This window comes from Pelodiscus sinensis, chromosome 10, assembly GCF_049634645.1.
Source record: "Pelodiscus sinensis isolate JC-2024 chromosome 10, ASM4963464v1, whole genome shotgun sequence".
Lineage (NCBI taxonomy): Eukaryota > Metazoa > Chordata > Testudines > Trionychidae > Pelodiscus > Pelodiscus sinensis.
In genome coordinates this window covers 17,975,468-17,995,801 of record NC_134720.1, presented here as the reverse complement: position 1 = coordinate 17,995,801, position 20,334 = coordinate 17,975,468, and the positions used below count along the sequence as shown (strand labels likewise).

The 20,334-nt window shown below is 40.4% G+C and overlaps 1 long non-coding RNA gene across 1 annotated transcript in view; it reads left to right on the top strand.

The window, feature by feature from the left end:
• The first annotated feature begins 11,151 nt into the window (after nt 1-11,151).
• Nucleotides 11,152-20,334, top strand: part of LOC142830758 (uncharacterized) — a 61,882-nt gene continuing 52,699 nt past the window's right edge. Inside the window, exon 1 of the long non-coding RNA XR_012906215.1 lies at nt 11,152-11,364. This is a non-coding gene — a long non-coding RNA (uncharacterized LOC142830758). The remainder of the gene's footprint in view (nt 11,365-20,334) is intronic.

Below are 20,334 nucleotides of genomic sequence, written 5' to 3'. Positions count from 1 at the left end.
ATCAAGTCTGAATCTCTACATAGCACAGTCCACAGAATTTCACAAGGCGGTTCATCCATCAAGCCCCAAATAATTACTTGAGCTAGAACATAGCTTCTGGAGAGGCATTCAATACAGAAAACACAGAAAGCAGTATTATTGTAATCCTAGTTGATCTGAAAATATGAGAAAACAAGAATGCTTAAACAAGCCAATCTCACTGCCAAATAGATGTGAAAATATCTTGTAAGGCTGGATCCAATACTCTTCAAAATTAATGACTTCAGGGGGCTGGGGCCAGGTCCATAAAACATGTACATATAGGATAGAAAAAAGAATATGCATAGAATATAATCATCCACCCACTTGTTTTCCTGCCTGTATAGTATTACTTCAGGTATTTTTTTATGTGCTCATTTTCTATACTTAAGATCAAAGACCTGCTGGGAACTAACTACAGGCATTACAGCCTGAGCTTGAAGTTATTTATAGTGAAAATTGAGACTTGAGCTCAACTGCTTTGTTTGCCTCAGAAGTTCAAGAATGGATTTATCTAACTTTAATAAACATGTTGTTAGGGAAACCTAAATAGTCCAGAGCTCATGTGAAACTGCTTGACAAAGGTTTACAAACTTGTTCCATGGAGCGGGGAGCTGCATTGGCATTGTTCTGAGGTGGGAATTTGTCTATGAAAATGGCTAATGTGGCAGTATGGAGGTGGGGGGAGGGGAGTTCCCTTTGAACAAACTGTCCAATTATTAAAGCCAACCTTTTCTCTTCCTTTTGATGGTGTTTATCTTGTCTGTTTTATTTCTTTTCTCATAAAGTTTAATTAGGTTACTAGGCTGCTTTATGAGATCTAATTGAGTCTGTAGTTGTTAGTACAGCACTTCCCAGGACAAATATATGTGCAGATAAAAGGAATTATCATCCTGAACTCATTGCTGTATCCTTCTGAGGAATAGGAAGGGATTTTCTCAGAGTCAGGCTCATTTGCTTCTTCACTTTAAGCTTCTGTGCCACATTTAAAAATGAATTCTCTGTCCCAGTCTCTCTCTCTAATATCTACTGAAGGTGGGTAGGTTTGCTGTCTTAGGTGCCCTCTGAGAACATCTGCTAGTACCTCCCTACTGGACTAGTTCTCCCAGGCGAGTATAGTGAGTCAGTGTAGCCTCCCGCTGACCCAGAAGGGGGATTACTCCATAAGAACCCTTGGTGGGTGGGGCCAAAGCCACCCAGCCCCACCCACAGGAAGCAGAAGGGTGGGGCTGGGACTATAAGAGCAGGGACAGAGAGCTTAGTTAGGTGAGCCAGCCAGATGCTTTCCCTGGGCTCCCTAGAAGGAAGGCACGGCTGCCCTGTCCTCAAAGTGATGGCTAGATTGGACCACCTGAGCCACTGCCAGACGCTGGAGACAGGCGAGGGCCACCCCGCCCACTGCTGAATACCGAAGTCTTGCCAAAAAGGCCCAAATTCTGGCCAGATGCCAGAGATTGGACTGCAGTACCAGGACCGCCAAGTGATCTGGACCCTGAGCCCATGGACACCCTGCCTGTGCCATTGTCCCCAGTGGACTCTGAGGAGCAGCAGCTGAGCTACGTAGGCCCCCAGGGAGAACTGGGAAACAGCCCAGGGAAAGCCGACCCGGGGCTGGCTGACAAAATAGAGGTCAGTTGGGCCATGTGTTGTGGCCTGACCCACTGGCTTGGTTGGTGTGTTGTGGTCAGGATCCCTGCTGACCCAGTAGCAGCTCACGCTGCCAGTGTTAGGGCCCTGGGACTGCATATTGCGCCCCACCCTCCCCGCACACACCTTGGGTGGCAGGTAAACCCCTGAGCTTGTCAGATCTCTGCCTGCGAGGAGACCGACCCCGCTTCAGCCTGCTGATCGGCTCGAGTGGGGAACTGCGTAGATTATCTTGTTGTTTGTACTGTGTGTTTGCCCGCTTCCCCACCCTGACCCAGGGCTGGGCCTTAAACTGTTCACCCTGTCTGCGTCCAGACCTGGGCCCTTAACTGTTTGCCTCCAGCTCCGCCCTGACCAATGGGCTGGGCCTTAAACTGTTTGCCCAGTCTGCATCCAGACCCGGGCCCTTAACTGTCTTATGTACTGCCCCACCCTGACCCGGGGCTGGGCTTTATAAACTGAGTCACAGCCTGCAGAGAAGCTTTAGTCCCACTTAAACTGTTCGCTTGTTGTCCCACCCTGACAAAAGGGGGGGGGGGGCCTTTGTAAACTGCTGCTCGGCCTGCAGCAAGTTGGCCTGATTGGTGCTACTGGGCACCTGACACTGGCCCCACCCTGAGTAAGGGTCTGGGCCTATAGACAGCCCTTAGCCTGCAAACAGGCCTGGTCCTTATAAGTGAAACCATTTATAGATGGCTTGCTGCTCTGCCCTGGTCAAGAGCTTAGCTTCTCAGACTGTAGCTCAGCCTGCCGCCTGAGCCTCTGAATGGTTAGGGCCTAGTGTAGTGAGTCAGCGTGGCCTCCTGATGTTTACAGTGAGATAGATGGGGGAAATGCCTACTTTATGAAATCTATTGGGATTTAGGCATGAGTTGGGTGCAGAGCAGCTTCATTTGGTTGGCTTGTACCCATTAGCAGATTTGTATGGGATTTTTATTAGTGGAAATTCATGCACCTCGGGAGTTTAGGTGCCTGCAAGGTTGGGGAGAAGCTGTTTTGAAAGTTTAAATTTCAGATTTAGGCACTTAAAGTGATTTTTGGGAGTCTAGATATTTGCATTTGAAAAAGATAGCATCCTTGGCCCTTATATTATCATTCTTGCATGCAAGACATACAAAACAATGTATAGCTTCCCAATACCTGAAATATTTCTCAGGAATTCATCTAATTGCTATACAATATGATTGTTGTCAATAAGTTGGAAAAATGTTGAGAGCATGGTGACAAACATTATTGTAGATTGCACAACAAATAGCTTTTGTGAGTCATTAAAAATGTGTAATGCTGAGACATTAAGACTGTAGCCCGAATCAATAGGCATTTGTAGGTCTGATCCTCTTTTACTTCCAACAGTTGTACACCTGTGTAACTCCATTGGGTCCACTGACGTTATTTGTGATTTGCGTTAAACTGAGTGAGTTAAACTTGAGTCTAGAATAATGTCATTAAGGATATGACAATTCTTTAAAAAAGACATTATTAAGGCTCCACCAGTTGGATTACCCGAGGTCCAGAGTTGCATAGTGAACAACCAGAAAGTCAGAACGTTCATGTGTAAATAATACAATATTCAATAAATTAACAAATGGTGCCTTTAAAGCAGCTATGCTCCCTGTACTTCTGTACAACTAAATGTTAACTGCCTAAAACAAATCCAAATGACTGGAGGGGGAGAGTCTTTTCCTGAAGTTTCCATGTCTCTTGTATTATGGTTTTTTTCAGTGTTTATGCTTTTCCTGCAGGAAAGATGATGAGCAGGTTTGTGTGGTTTGCAAAGCATAGTTTGCATGTGACTACCATGGAATTGCATTTTACTTTTCACGTGTTTCAATTTTTTAATGCTACTGATTACATGGTTCCTGTAGGATCCATGCAAAGATCTATGAAGTGTGTTAGTGGGTGTGTTAGGGAGAAGGGTTTTTTTTTCTGTCGTATTTTTCATTAGAAATTAGGCCTTGTCTACTCTTCAGAATTCTGAGTGACCTGTGAGGTAGGTAAGTAAATGCGGATGATGTACTCAAGTCTCATGTATAAATGCTGCATTCCAGGATCTTAATTTTTCTACATAAGCATGACAAGCATCTCCTGCTCATAGGACTCATTCAACTAACTGTAATGAAGTCACAGGTGCATCTTTAGTCAGGATTTTCTCCTGATTAAAGCGTGAAGGATTAAATTTGTTACCAAGTTTTGCCCTAGGTTTCAGATCCAATTAGTAGATTACATTTATGGATAAATGCTCTGTTTATATCTCACCATATATCTGACTATAAATATTCCAAGACAGCCACATAAATTACCATTTGGCCGCAGAGTGATTACCTCTGCCTGGCAAAGGATACTAAACCACTATACAAGTTATACTAAAAAGGAGAGTGAACTGTCTGTCCATTTCTTTACTCTTTACAGTTAAAAATAGCATAACTTATATCCCAGTTTACTATTTATTCTTTCAAAATTATATACACCATGGCATTCAACCCTGTTATTCAGCACACACAATGACAAATGATCTCCTCACCATGTACTGCATCATTATGAATGACTTTCTCAGTGAACAAAACAAACATGTTTCAAGATAGCATCAAATACTCATGATCCTGAAAGATATGAAAGGTTTTTTTGATAGACCTTGCTGATTCAATGGATAACATTTAACCTGCAGGAGGATTAATATAGCCATAACATGACATGTTGTGTCTGACTCTGACCACTACTGAAGTGCAATACTTTATAGTGTCATCCTTTGTCAACCATATCTAATTGGTTAAGCTACAGTAACATTTTTATTCTGCGCATGAGGTTCCCTCCTCAATTGTCTCCCTCCCCAAAATGTACATGCATCATTAATTACAAAATCAATGGCAGAGATGATCTGGAGCATATGTAATTGATAGCTTCCTTTTCAAATTAGCATAATCTGCCAATTCATTATGAGGAGTGAATAACATGTTTGTTGCTAGTTTGAATGGGGCCAGTTCACTCACTGTAAACTCTTTGTCAAAGTGCTTTTTCATTCAAATGGAGTTTACTGGATAAGAGTACATGGGAAAAAAGGTCTTTTTTTTTTTTAAATGCCCAGATTTATTTCCTACCTTTTGGTGAAGTGGTGATCATAAATTCAGAAGAATTAACACTTTAATATTGAAAGAATGGAAGATTTCTATTGCTGTCTGGAATGATTAAACTGTGACCAGTATAGAACTGATAGAAATGTAGCCGTGTTAGTCTGGGGTAGTTGAAGCAAAAGTGCTACATTGCTACATTGTCCTGCATTTTGCTTCAGTATAGAACTGTGATTGCAACTTGGGATAGACTATTAAAAAGCATGCACTGGGCCAAAAATTTGGGTCCCTCATGTGACTAATCTCATTAAAACCAAGGAGGCTATTCACATGAGCAAGGTGAACAGATTCTGGCTCAACTAGTGCATCCCATTATAAATTCAGATGCCTCTTTGTAAAAGCACTTCAGAAACAAAGAAAGCAATGAAATACCCGAAATATTTTATAGTACATACCACATCAGGACTGGATTACTCCACTTCTCTTTTTCAGTGGAAACAATCTTTCATTCAGATTTTCCAAAACAGCCTCTACAATTGCTAAGCAGCTATGTATTTTGCACACTTACATTACTATGCATGTTCTTAACTTTGTGTGTACCACTGTCCAATTTGCACTGGCAAATGTAGTTTCAGTGCACAAATACTAACTGCTGGATGTACAAAGATTGTGTGGAAAATTGCATGCACACAAGTTTGGTTTTTGAGAACGTGAGCCATTCTCTCTTTCTGCTAGAGATCTCAAAGCATCTTTACAAATTTACATTACATTACAGGCAAATATTATTTTATCATTTTATACAAAAGCTGAAAATCACCCTGTATAGAGGCATATGCCAGATTAAATCTTCAAAACAAGCCTGAATTGAATTTAAGGGATTGAATATCATCCAGTACAAAATATTATTATTAAGTGATGTAATATATCAATAAACAGTTGACAGGTTGAAATTCAAGTCAGGTTGTTGATGAAATAAACACAAAAGACAGTAACAGAATTGATATTATATATACATTCCATTCTTACAAGAATCTAATCATTTTCCTGTAGCTGAATCTCCCTTTGTAACGATATCCAAGAACCAGATTTTAATACCCTAACTAATGTTGTAGCATTCCATGGGTAGTTCCATTGAAGTCAATGGAATCCTTTCTGGAGTAAGATGGTGCACAACATGAGACTCTGATTGTTAATGAAATAGAAATATTTTTTGTGAAATGTAACACAAAAGCATGAAAATCAAACAGATGCAGCTTGATTTTCTTTGAAAATATCAATTATTATCTTAAAATTAAATACAAAATATTATAATGATATATCAAATATGCAAATAAAAGGAGTGTATGCTCATAGTTTTAATAACCATTAATGGAAGTTGAGCTGATGTTTAAGAGCTTTATTTAATTCGATGGAAAGACATCTATTAGCTTCAGTGGGAGTTGGAATGGGCCTTAAGTGATTTCTATTGACTTCAACAGGTTTTTGGATTAAAGCCTATGAGAACATGCCCCGTAATATTTAAATTATGAATCTGACCCTGCATATGTTATAAAGTGAACCAAAGATACAGTAGTATTATTAGAAACTCTTAATTTAAAAGGAATTAAATTAGGGAAAATGTCTGAAGCGGGGCTAATAGTAATATTTACAATAAAAGTCAAGCCAGGCTATTAAAAAGAATAATGGCAGTTAATTTTGTACATGTCAGTAAATTGTACTACAGTGTATGTTTCTACTAGAATTGAACAGCATATACAGAGAAATATAAATAGGCTGTAAGTCCTAATGACTTTATCTAGTTTGATATAAAAACAAATTTACTGTCTGCTTTTATTAGCCCTTTTGAATTGCCCTGTGTCTTAATTTTGTGATATTTGTAAATAGAGTACCATTCATGGTCTTTTATTTAGTACCAGATAATGCAAACAGATACACATGTCCTTAACTTTAAGTACAGGAGTTGATCCATTTGAGGTGGAAATTGAACAGTAGTCAGTGTGATTAGTTTATTCACATGCTTAAAATTAAACATGCACATAAGTCTTTATAGGATCAATAGTTTTGATTTTTACTTTAATGATGTTCTGATATACTTGGGGACAGGAACTTGGCATGGGTCCTTTTTTTTCCTCATATATAGTCTGCATCACATTTTCCCTGTGTCAATTCTTCAGACAAATTTTTAAAAAATCCCTACATTTCTGTGTGCCTTATTACATAAAAAAGAAATTCACATTTCTACAAGAAATTTGATTGTAATTTTTACAATCAAACCCTCCAGTTCATACTAGGGTGAAATTTACCCCTTGTACAAAGAATCAGCACAAGACCTATGCACTTTTCAATCTCTTTGAACTTCTCAGAAGATGATGCAAGTGGTGCATAAGCTAGCTCTTTGCAGGGGGCGAATTGCATAATACGTGCTTTCCTTTCTAAAGAAAAACACATTTTTCATGGAATCTCCACAAAACTCAACATGTGTTTATAATTTATGGAGAAATGAGGTTTTGCAAAACTCATAATTATTCTGAATATTCCAAAATATTTGTAAAGTGGGACCAATGTTGCCATTGACTTTCATAGACGCAGAAGCAGGCCCCAGTTTGTGTAGATGCCAACATTTCAAATTCCCCTGAGTTTTATGCATCTTTAATGTATAATGCTGACGTATATTTTAATTAGGCAAGGTCTTGACCCTGCGTTTTTAGTATCCAAATGTCTCACTGAAGTCAATGTGAGTTTGAGGTTTACAGGGAACGCAGGGTGAGATCCTGAATGATCAAATCCCTCCATCACGTTTATTCCTTTTCAAAACCATGACCACAATGAGTATATGACTAATCATTGCTGGATTCCAGATGCTGGGCACCATGTGACCAATTGTTTTTGTGGTATTATAAAACCAGTCAGACCTTGGTAATCCAAATTCTTTTGGAAATATTGAACCCTTTACACACACAAAAAAATGGAATGTATCAGTGGTACTTAGACAATCATAGAATTGCTACTTCTGGCTCCCAGAAAACAGATGCACACAGGTGGATCTTGAACCCAACAGAAACTACTAGTTTCAGATGGGCTCTACATGGGCACAAAGTGTTAGATTTACATCTGCACCCAGGAATTTGCCAGTTAAGACACAGAAAGAGATCTAAATAACCTGCTTGTTTCTTCAGCTGCTGCTGCATTGATTCTTGCTCTGCCACATTCTGCTACTAAGCCTCTTAGTACCACAAAGGCCGTCTAGTCAGTAAGCATGGAACATGTAGAATTACATCACCTACATTACAGTCCTCCTCTCTTACTGTTTCCCTTCAAACATGTCTAACCTAACATTATAAATTGCAAATATTACTAAGCAGGTCAGAATAGACTATCTGAGCACTCCATAGGAAATGAAAGTAATATTCTGCATCTATACCACTCATCAACTGGAACTATCAACTATTTCAATTACAGATTGAGTTGCTCAAGTGGTTTCCTTTGGTGCATAGGTTAGCATCTCTCAGATTATGGTGTAGACACTTGAACAGATGCTTCAGATGATAATTCAGGTTCTGGTTGCTCTGTGACAGAAATCAGTGTCCTAAACTTCAGAATATTGGATCAGTCAAAGCAGGTACAGATGGTGTAAACTCTTTGTTTTGAGGCTAAATCCCAATTTTTCTTGATGCAGTGATGCCATATCACATCAAAGTTACTACGATGGCATAAGAATAAGGTCCCTTTGAGCTTGGATAGTGCCAGAATCCCACTTGTAGTCACCTCTGTAATCTCAATCAGGAACACATTGTCTGGAACTCTGTAATTGAAGAGTGTCCCTGGTCCCTTACTTAAGTGGCCTGCTTTCTAATTACCCCCCTTTGCTGGTGACATCAGTGGCTGTGTCCTAGGAACAAACTTTGCTTGTCATGTGCAAAGTATTCTGATATGCCAACAAGCTGTTTGCAAGATTGGTCTATAATGAACTTGGTTGGTTGCAACTCTCAAAGCTTGTTTTATGGCTTGAATAAAGCATTCTATTAAGCCATTTGATGCAGGATGGTTTGGTGGAGATGTAACATGACTGATGCCATTACTTTTCAAGAAAACTTGGAAACCATCTGAAACAAACTGTGGATATTGTCAACTTCAAGCAGCTTGGAATATCCTAGAAAATGTATACTTGAGAATGGGCTTGTAAAAGCCAGTGGCAATCATTCCCAGGGAGCAGTTGGCTACTTCTAAAGATGAAGTGATGCCAAGTCAGTCCTATTTTGCACCTTCTGCCAACTGGAACCACTCTTAATTAACTGCTCAATCTGTCAATCAATGCATGGCCACCAGACACATCCTCTAGCCCAGGGGTGGGCAACCAGTTAGAGACAAAGAGCCAAAATAGTGGTGGATAGAGTGTGAAGAGCCACGTATTATATAAAAATAAATATCTATCTATAGAAAGATAGATAGATATAGTACACAAAATGTAGTGATAAAAATAACATTACAGGACATTTCCAACAAAAACCAATACAAATGTCTCTAGTCACTTAAAACATTCACGGCCAGTCCAGATCTTCAGAGAACTGGAAAAAGAACAAACATCAAATTAAAAAAAACAAACAACCTTTTAAAAATACAGTAATATTCTCACACTTAAAAAAAAAAAAAAGCATCCCCACCATGTATTTTAAATTTAACACTACTGCCCTATTATGTCCTGTGAGTATTTTAAAATTCTACTGAACTGAGAAGTAAATTAGCCCGATTTGAAGTGCATGTTTCACTCCAGCTTGTTGATCTCTGGTATGGTTTCCTCATTTTTTTTTTTTTTTTTTTTTTTTACTCATGAAGATTATGGCTTTTTTATAGTTCTAAAAATTCAGGCCTATCCCAGACTGCAAATATGAGAGGTTCAAAAACAATAATTGCCTCCGCCTGGCAAACAATAGCCTTTGGATTTTTTTTTAAAGAAACACAGTATAAACCAGGTACATGCTGATTCTTTTTTTTTTCCCCTGGAATTTAAATATGACATCTGTGTTGGCTGCCTTATTCTGCATCCATGAAGACTTTGAGTTTAAGGTGCTTCAGCTTCCCTCCCCCAGACCCAGGCACCCTCAGCCTCTCACTGTAACCCAATCCTCCTCCTCCCCCCCCCCGCTCTAACCCAATGCCCCACCCCTCTCCCATAGCCTCCCGCGCTAACCCTCCCCCAGAACCAGGCCCCCCCTTCTCCCCGCTCTAATCTAATGTCTGGGTCCCAGAATCGCTGCCTCCATGCATTTCTCCCTCCAGGCGCTGGGATCTGTGCACAGAGGGGCCAGCTGTGAGCAGTCTGGGTGCATGGCTCAGAACCAGCAGAGCCTCATTTCTTTACTCAAAGAGCCGCCTGCGGCTTGAGAGCTGTGGGTTGGCCACCCCTGCTTTAGCCAATGTCTTCATTCTAGACTACATCAACGTGCCCTGTATGTAATTCCCACAGGAACCTTACCTGGAGTTTCATAGGAAAGGTGGCATGAATTCCCCACGTCAAACAACCTGTTGCAGCTGAGATTTCATTCCTTCTGAGGGAAAATGTCTTTAACCTCTATGTTGGTTCTGTCTTCCAGCTTTTAAAGATAGCATTATATCCTTTGCTAACGCAAAGTTCTCGCTTATTCTTGTTTCAGTATCACCTGGGAATGCCAATTTATGCCACACTGAACATTTCAACAGCTGTAAGTTCATCTTATTGCTGCATGGAACTTGTATCCAACAGTTATCAGCATTATAATGTTGAATAGTCCTCTAAACTTGACATCATAGTTAGGGGCCCCAGAAAGAATAAAACCCACCGCTGCACATGAGCAACATCCATTTCTGGAATGCCCCTTCATATGAATGGCTTATGAACAGTCACAAACATAAATGTCCTACTCAGGGCCGGCCCAAGCCCTTTTGGCGCCCTGGGCCTGGGCACATGGCACCACCCCCCCAGGCGCACGGCACATGTGCAGGCCCACCCCCGGGGCATACGGTGCATGTGCAGGCCCACCCCGGCCCAGCCAGTGCTGCTGGCCCGTGCGCCAGGCCATGCAGAGCCCTGCGACCATGGGGGAAAGGCTGCTGGAGCTGGGCGCACAGTGCCTGATGGCAGCTGTAAGGGATGCTGCGGTAGGCGCCCCGGGCAGCTTCCTGGCTAACCCATGCCTCAGTCCGGCCCTGGTCCTACTATACAGGCAATGTCCAAATTTCTTAGTTCTACAGACTAGACTCAAGGCTTCATGGTCCACTTGAGCATCGTTACACTCTGCTAGACTTAGGGATCTGGAAGTCAAAATGATAGGTCATTCCTGAATATCAGGCATGATGTGAGAGATTGTTTATCCAATTCTATAGAGTGTGATGTCATAAACCAAGGAGATTGCTAGCTCTGGATTGTAATGAGTTAACAATTGACTAGAAGTAACTCGATACTTTCCCTTCTGGAAAGCTTCTTTGCGTTGCTTTTAGTCCATTTTCAGCATTTCCATTTTCAGTCAGCATTTCCCTTTCTGAAGCAACTGATTCAGCAGGAACAAAACAGCTGCTAGGATGGGCAAGAATGAAGGGTAATTGGTAATATGTAATGAACCAATGCCTGCATGAACATGTGACACTTCTTCAGAACAAGGTACCCTTATAACTACTTAATCTTTCTCTGCTGATTTATGCAATCCTCTAGCATCTATGACAGGCAGGGTTCCCTCTAAATTACAGGGCAGCACAGCTTCAAGGGTGATTAATCAGCCCGGCCCAGTCAGTCAGCTCTATGGAGGGAGCCCTGAGCCTCTGACTGGGTGCGGCTGATTAATCACCTGTTAAGCTGTGTTGCTGCACAGTTTAGAGGGAACACTGATGACAGGGATGGCCACACTTACTGACCTGCCAAGCCACATATGACAATCTTCAGACGTTCAAGAACTGGGGCACATCTGCCAGGAGTTGAGCCTTCAAACCTTGGGAGTTGTTTGTCAGGGCTTGGAGTTTCAGCCCTGTTCCTTCTGAAGTCTCCAACAGGTGTCAAGTATCAGAGGGCTAGCCGTGTTAGTCTGAATCTGCAAAAGCGACGAGGAGTCCTGTGGCACCTTATAGACTAACTGAAGTGTAGGAGCATAAGCTTTCGTGGGCAAAGACCCACTTCGTCAGATGCATGACGAAGTGGGTCTTTGCCCACGAAAGCTTATGCTCCTACACTTCAGTTAGTCTTAAGGTGCCACAGGACTCCTTGTCGCTCCAACAGGTGTGTTTTGTGTGATTGGTGCCCCAACACCTCCTTCCCCACTGGGCAGAAGGCAAGTGAAAATCCTGATCTCCCCTTCCAGTCTAGTAGGTGGAGAATGGGAGTATTAGAATGGGGGGAAGGTTCTGAAAGCCACACTTTAATGGTAAAAGACCCACATGTGGTTCACAAGCCACAATTTGGCCACCCCGATCTATGATGTTATGATGTGTCTACAGTATGTAACTGCTTCCTTGAAAAACTCACATTGCTGGTTTATCTGTAATCCATATTCTTTCAACCTTTCAAAAACTTGTGCCAGATTCTTCAGGTGATCCTTATCACTGGGCCTGGTGACAATAAAGTCATCTAAGTAACCCTAAAACTTGGTATTTCTTGGAGTACCTACTCCATTGCCCTCTGGCTGACAGCATGGGCAAATGCCCCTCCAAGTACCAATCAGTTCAACTGGAGCAACCTTGTTCAGTGTTGATGGTGAGGAACTTCCACAGCCTTTCTCTTACTTTCCTTTACATATAAGCCTGAGTTAAATCCAATCTGCTGAATTTTTTCCTCTAGCCAGCGATGAGAAAGTATCTTCAATGTAAAGTAAGCGTTATTGCTTCATCCAAAGCATGGGAATAGTGATCACCTAAAGACACTACAAACCCTTACCGCACCATTTTTCTTATAGGAGCAATGGGAGTCTCAACTTGCTGTTACAACTTGCTGTTACCAAAGGTTTCCTGGATTTCTTTTTTGGAATCACAGATATAGCTCAATCCCTATTCGGCTGCATATTAAGGGTGTTTCTAATTTACCACAAGTGTCACACGGATAACTTCTTTACCTATTTCCTGCACACAAGCCATTTCTAGGCATGCAGTGCTAAACTCTGCTAAATTGTCCTTGCTGCATTTGGCTTCTGCTTGCAAAGCATGCACCTTATGGATTGTCTCTGGTCTCTTTTTCTTATTTAGTGTTTTGGTCTTTATGGAGGTGCCCCATTTTGCCATAATGCTAGCAGTTTTTATGCTGGAAATGGCAATCAGTTGCATGGTGTGCACCGTTGCCCCAAAGTTATAAATTTCTCCATGTTTATCTTATCTTTTCCTGTTAGAATGTAATGTAATTTGTGCGTATTGTTCACTGTTTCCCACTGATTGAAACTCATATGACTCTCAGGGTCTGTCTAGACTGCAGCGTTTTTCTGGAAAAAACATACTTACGTCCACACTGCTATTACATTCTTTCAACAGAAAGTCGAAAGAACTAGGGTTTTTTCCCGAAGGCAGCAAACCTCTTTCTATGAGGAAGGCGCCTTTTTCTAAAAAAAGCTTTTTCAGAAAAAGGCATATGTGGATGCAGAAGAGGGAGTTCTTTCAAAAGAAGAGGCCTCCAGGAAATAACACAGGTGCCCTGGTGGCCACTCTGTCGATACTAATCGCAACTTAAATGCAAGAGAGCATCCAATGAATGTGGACACTATCTTTCAAAAAAGGACATTGCTTTTTCCTTGCGCTTTTGTTGCATGTACGCTCTCTTTCTAAATACACTTTTTGGGAATATCTCTAGATCTAGACTCCAGAAGAATCTAGATGTAGCCTCAGATGACAGTCTCCATAGAAGGAACTAACCACATAGTTCTCTTGAACTTGAGGCTGGTTGTTGTCAGGAGATGCTTCTGGGTTGCTTTATCTCATACTACATCCAAATTGATCCCCTGGGGCAACTTGCAAGGTATCTCCAAAATGGCAGTATTTTGTTAATCTCTGTAGTGTAGCTCCATACATCAAAATGGTTTCACCTTCTTGCTAATTGCATTTATGAACTCTAAAATGATCAACTATCTCCAAAGGTGCAAAATACTTGCATAAAATTGGCACTCACTCATCAAACGTCTTGATGTATGGCTTGTCTGGAGATGTCAGCCTGTGAAGTAAGTGGCATGCTTTGCCACCCATTTAATTCGGCAACACAGGCAGTTTCTTCACATCTTGCATGTAACAGAAAGCAAAATATAGCTGCAGTGTATGTAGGGCAGTTTTGCATTGTATTATGTCATATATGTCTATATGTTCTTTTGGGGATCCCATGATCTCAGAGCCCGCAAAACTGTGTTTTCAGTGTCAGTTGTGAAACACATGATGCCTCTTTAAATGTTTCTGAGGCTGTTGAAGCCCCAGCACATGTTTTTTCTAGCTATAGGGTTATTGAGTGCTCTCTTCCTTCCTTTACTGAGGAAATGAATACTGCACCGGACCTGCGTCATCTGCCCTCAACCCATCAGCATGGCCACTCTCATCTATGGGCTCCTGGTGAAGGAGGACAATTAAAACAGCATCACCACTGTTAGATCTTTTATATTTGCATCTAGGAACTTTCCAGTCAAGACACAAACAGAGAGCTAAGTAACCTGCTAGTTTATTCAGCAGCTCCATTGATTCTCGGTTCTACTGCCCCACTACTAGGGATCTTGTTACTTACAGATGCCCTGTAGGGGTTAGGCATGTATCATACATACACAAGGGCCCTGTGCTGAGGATCCAGTTACAATATAAAAGATTTGGTTTTTAGACATGTAGTATCTCTGAAGACTAAAAAGCTGTACTGAGTCATCTAGGCCATGCCCCTACCAGTGAGGGTAATTTCTTGCCAGTGTTAATTTTCTGAGACTGTGATAAATGTAATTTTCAATGTCCCAACTGATGGATTTTCCAACTCTTTTACAGGGAGATCATTTTACAGTCTAACAGATCACAGAGGCAAACTGGACATCCTTGTTATTAATTTTCAATATTATTAATTTCACCACATTACTATGACTGTACCTAGAACGCTTTTGTATCTAAATAATTTATCTCCGGGCTTACAGAATGCTCTTCAAATTTTAGAAGTCATCTATTGTATCTCCTTACTCTGAGCCAAGCTATATAAATTTAGCTCTTTCATTACCACAAAAAATGGGGGGAAAAGATAGATGAAACAGATCTCATTATGTTTCTGCATGAATAAGGTTTTCTTAGTTAAACAGAGGATCTTTTATTGTGAAAAAATGCAGCTTATTGGCCCTTGTAACTACATTTATGAAGTATTCTAAAAGTTTGTTATTGACTCATTAGACTGCAATGCAGAGTTGTTGCACTTAATCATATAAATATGTATGTAGGAGCCTTTATAAAATGCAGATTATTGACCCAGTCCTATAAATATTTAGTTGCGGAGTTTTAAAACCCAAATTATTTGATATGATTTTAAAACTATTATTACATTTTTAAATCACTACAGCAAATATGTATTTGGAGGTTTTAAAAGATCTTAGAATTAACCAGGTTGCTAAGAGTACTTCCAGGTTCATTTCAAGTTGTAGATGTTGTGAGTTTGTGTGTCTTCATGACAGGTGAATGGCTTACAAAATAATTCATGTTTAAAAAACAAACCTGTATTTGAGTTATAGGAGGGAAAATATTATAGCTTTTCCAATACTATAACTTGTATGCCAAGTTTCAGCCCAGAGCAAAAATTTTGATGGCTGAGTTACAAACCCATGAAAACAGGGATTTATAATGGAAACACTGACACAACTTTAACTATAGTGGCACAAAAAGCGCAGCTATAACATACACCAGAAATAGATAACAAGATTAGAGATGATATTTAGGACATGAGGCCTTCTTCAGGCTGTGGGAAAAATAACTGTTCTATTTTTTTTCCACAGCCTGAAAAAGGCCTCCTGGCCTAAGTGTCACCTCTAATCTTATTTTTCATTTTTATCATGTATTGAATTTACTCCTTTGTTTTTTTATTGATTGCAGTTTTTATAATGTTAGGGACAATCCTAAAACTAAATTATGATTTCCCAAGCTACAGTTCATCAGGTTGAGTGGGAGAGGGTCCAAGAAAACCTATCACCATCATAGTAGTTCTGTACATTAAAGGCCACAACGATGCAGAGCCCGCAGTTCTTGAATACCTACACTACCATCAAATAATACTGCCTTGGGCATGGGTGTGGCCCAGGCTAGTGCCAGGGAGGATGGAGCTAGAGGGCTGTGTGTGCATGTGCCATAGCAAAGGCTGCTAGTTAATACTCTTAACTCTACAATTCTTGGAAGCATTAAATGTGCTATAGCACTATTCAGCTATAATTATTCTAGCCATCATTCATTAAGCAGGGCACATCCTCCCCCACAACCTGAATCTGTCTCTAGGAGTCCTTAGGGTTATAAAGTGAGAATTTCATTAAAGAACAATAAATACTATGGTAATTTGTAGAGGACTTCTTACCCCATAGAGCTGCAAATCTCTTGACATCTTGGAAGTAATCCACCCTTCCCTCCTGAGTCGTGGTTCTATTAGCTGGGAAGTCTTCACTCCAGAACCATTAGGTAGGTGGGTGTCAGGGAGGCCATCCCTTGACTTCCTGCTTCCAGCCTCCTTTTCATAAAAGGACTTGGAGTTTGGGACTTGCATAGCACAAAACATGGGTTGTCATTGCTGCAAAGAAGAAGTGGTACCCCTAGCTTGGGAGTAATGGCTCAAGTGGGGAGGTGCAATTATGAAAGTTTCTCCATTGGCTGGGTCCGACTTCTCCTGTAGGGCTTCAGAATTTAATGCTGATTAGCCAGTTCCAGGTAGTAGGGAAGTAAATAGCATTTTTGCCCCCACACCAGTGATTGGAAATTTGAGACAATTTAATAACCCAGAGACTCTTTCAACACATTTGATTGTAACTGAAATCAGAAGAGTTCATGTGAGAGAGGATACAAATGTAAAATGCATTTTCTAGGAGGGGAAAGGGTCACTTTCCGAAACGTTTCAACAGCAATCTTTTCCTTTCTATTCTTCTTCTCCCATGGCAAAACATGTGTCATTGTTTATTAAAAACAACCACCACCAAAGCAACGAAGCAGTAATAGAGAACACTTTATAGAAACCAAGAATGAAAATAACCACTGTAGTAGCATGCCAGAGTTTCAAAGCACAGCTATAATTGATGATTGAAAAACCTAAATATTCATTGAAACACATGGCTATAGCCTGAGTCTTAGGGCTATTGTAAATCAAAACTATATTGTGATATGGATCAGCCCCATTTAAAGTTGAGAGAGATCTTTATCACTGGACTAGTATGCAGTGACTTTTCAGGGGAAAGGCTCATCTTCAAGATTTCCCCAGCAATTTAGTTTTTTGAGAGTTAAGTGAGTTGAGAGTCCCCCCTTAACTTTATATCGCTCCATAACCTCTCTAAGGGTGCATTTACACAGCACCCTAAACTGGAAATAATATACTCAATTTGCATATCTTATCTCAAATCTATTTTGAAATAACTTATTTTGAAATTTGGCGTGTCTACATAGCACCACATTTTGAAATAATGCGTCCCCTGCCATGCCACCCCATTTAGGTGAATAAAGTGCAGCTGGCTGGAAAGAACCTGCCCTAATTGTGGAATCAGTGAGAGTTGCCAGCTGAGTTAGCCCAGGGCTATATAAGATGCTGGGAAGAAGGAAACTAGTGGTAGTGGGGTGGAAGAGAGTGAAGGAGTGCATGCAGGGTGAAAGCCACCCTCTTTTTCTGTTTTGAGACTTGAGGACCCCAGAGCTGTGTACGCTGTATGGAAAGAAGATGGTGGGAGCACAAACTTGTAAATAAAGGTGTCAGTAGTTACTGAACCCCAGGGTCTACAAGTGACTTTGTTTGAACCTAGCAAAGGCAAGAGGCAGGAGAGCCAGGTGTGATGTGTTACAGTAGTCTACAGCCAGAAATTACCATCTGCTTAATGTTCATGGAAACATTGCTCTCTAAATTGAGGTGAATGGCCCAAAGACACTAAACTAAATCTAATCAGAATGCCTCTGTAGACAATAATTTGAAAAACACCCAAATCCTGTGGATTTTATCTGCAGAGGTTGTCTATGGTCTTTGGTTTTAGGAGATGAGGTGGTTAATAATGGCTCTCATGTATTTACTGAAAAATCAAGAGAACATAAATTATGATGAGAAAAGTAAGAGACGAAATCCCATGGATAATCTGGAATATGAGTGATTTGGTATTTGTGAGTGTTCAAAGATGTTGATATGTCTACTGTCAGAAAATCCAAAGCAACTTACTTTTTCAAAAAAGAAAAACAGTGGAATCATAGACTTTCACTATTAACAACCAAAGTGTGAACTTTCTGTGTTCAACATTTCTCTTGCTAGTGGCTACATCTCTGTTATTCAATACTTGTGAGCAGGCTGAAAATTTAGGGTAGTCATCTGAAAAAGGGCAGCACACACTGCAGCTATTGACCACTGTTGCTGTAGCAAGCTGGTAACCACAACAGTATCTGTTAATATACAATTGCTGGGAAACAAAATGTTCTCTCATATGCATTCTTATCCAAATAGAACTGTGAATGTGGAATGTGCAGGGGTATACACAAATCCATGCTGGACAGGCAATACTCTCTAATTTAAGACTTAATTACTTATATTACTGCATAAGCATGATAAGTAGTAAATTATACCAAGGAACATGCTGACCGTGTCTGACATTCATGTCGGAACGTTTTGTTACATTAACTGGCATGTTTTATCTGTGACAGTCGCTGATAACATTTCTTGCTTACTCAAAGTGGATTCTAGATTTGCCCTAAAAAGAAGGTTGTTTTTGAGGAAATGAGGGGAATGAAACTCTGGTTTTAGCTACTCACACATTGCAGTGGCTTAACAACCAGTTTAGTTAAACAGGTACAACTTTGTGCGTGGACACTTTTATATTGGTTTAAACCTGGCTTATTATTGGTTCAATTTGTGCCTGTTAATTGTCCATAATATCGGTTGGATTTAAATCAATAACTGGAATAACTGCAATACGTTAATTACCTTGATACAGATTTGAAACGGTAGGCCAGGCCTCAAAGGAACCATCTTTTCCTTTGCTCACAATGTCCTTGTTTTTTTCTAATTAATCTTCCTTCAAAAGTATTGGGGCAGAACCTCAGCTAGTGTAAATGGGCAAAACATCATTAAAGTCAATGGAGAGACTCCAGATTATATTTTGAGGATCTGGCCCACTGTTTTTCATCTACATATGCACTGTTTCTTTTTTAGATAATGCATTCAGAGGCCTTCTTTGGGACTTACCTAATTGTTCTCTTCTCAAAGCTTTCTCTACCATTCTGATGAAGTTACTAATCTGGTCCCAAGTTCATCATGTGTAGGCAAAAATAGGAAGGAATTGCTGCCATATTTACTGGCATGGAGGACAAATAGATTATTTTTATGAGCTACTACATGGAAAGTTATAAGGCCATATTCTCCTGTCATTGAAACAACATTACTGAGTATGGTACAGTCGCACTGTTGTAAGTTCAAGGAGAATTTAGCCCATACCTCAGAGGAGTAATAAGAGAGTTTCTAGTTGACCTAGGACACAGAATAAAAGGCAAGAGAACAGTCTGGTCCTTTCTAAGTGTTGCCTGATCTTTAGATTGTGTATTAATTATATAGATTTCTTATGAATGTCTTGTAATCACTTTGAGGTTTGACAGATTCTTGTCCCAGAATCAGGCCCGGTATTTAAATTATTCTGTGTTTGGGAAACCTGATATTCACAGTTGCAACCCTCACACTTTAGGATCTCTTGTATATTACAAATATAGTTTATTAATACATTTAGCACAGTCACAAACACCCCAGCAACACAGATAGATAGGAAATATACATCAGTATTTCTATAAACTCACCCCATTCCTTCTAAACAGCCTGAAGTGTTAGCCATCATCTTCCCCATCATCACCAGTGGCCATCATTCTGGCACCTCTTAAGGAGTACATTGGTTCTCTGACTACCTCCAGACTAGGATGGCAATTTTATAATATGTTACAGTTACGCTGACATTTGTTATGTTTGATACATATTTAGTAGGGGATGTTTCCCTTTCTCCTTATATGTATTTCACCCCTTTACTAATGGGTGCAGTGACTTTTTTCCCAAAGGTCAGTATGGCTATGTCTAGACTGAAGGCTTCTTTTGGAAGAAGCTCTTCTGGAAGAGATCTTCTGGAAAAACTTCTTTTGAAAGAGCATCCACACAGCAAAAGTGCATCGAAAAAGCGATCTGCTTTTTCGAAAGATAGCATCCAATCAATGTGGACGCTATCTTGCATTTAAGTTGTGATTACTATGGAGGGAGTGGTCACCAGGGCACCTGTTCTTTTTCCTGGAGGCCTCTTCATTTGAAAAAAAAACCACCCCTTTTTCCCATCCACACATGGCTTTTTCTGAAAGAGCTCTTTCAGAAAAAGTCTTCTTCCTCGTAGAAAGAGGTTTACCACTGTTGGAAAAACCTCTGCATTCTTTCTACTTTCTGTTGAAAGAATGCAATTGCAGAATG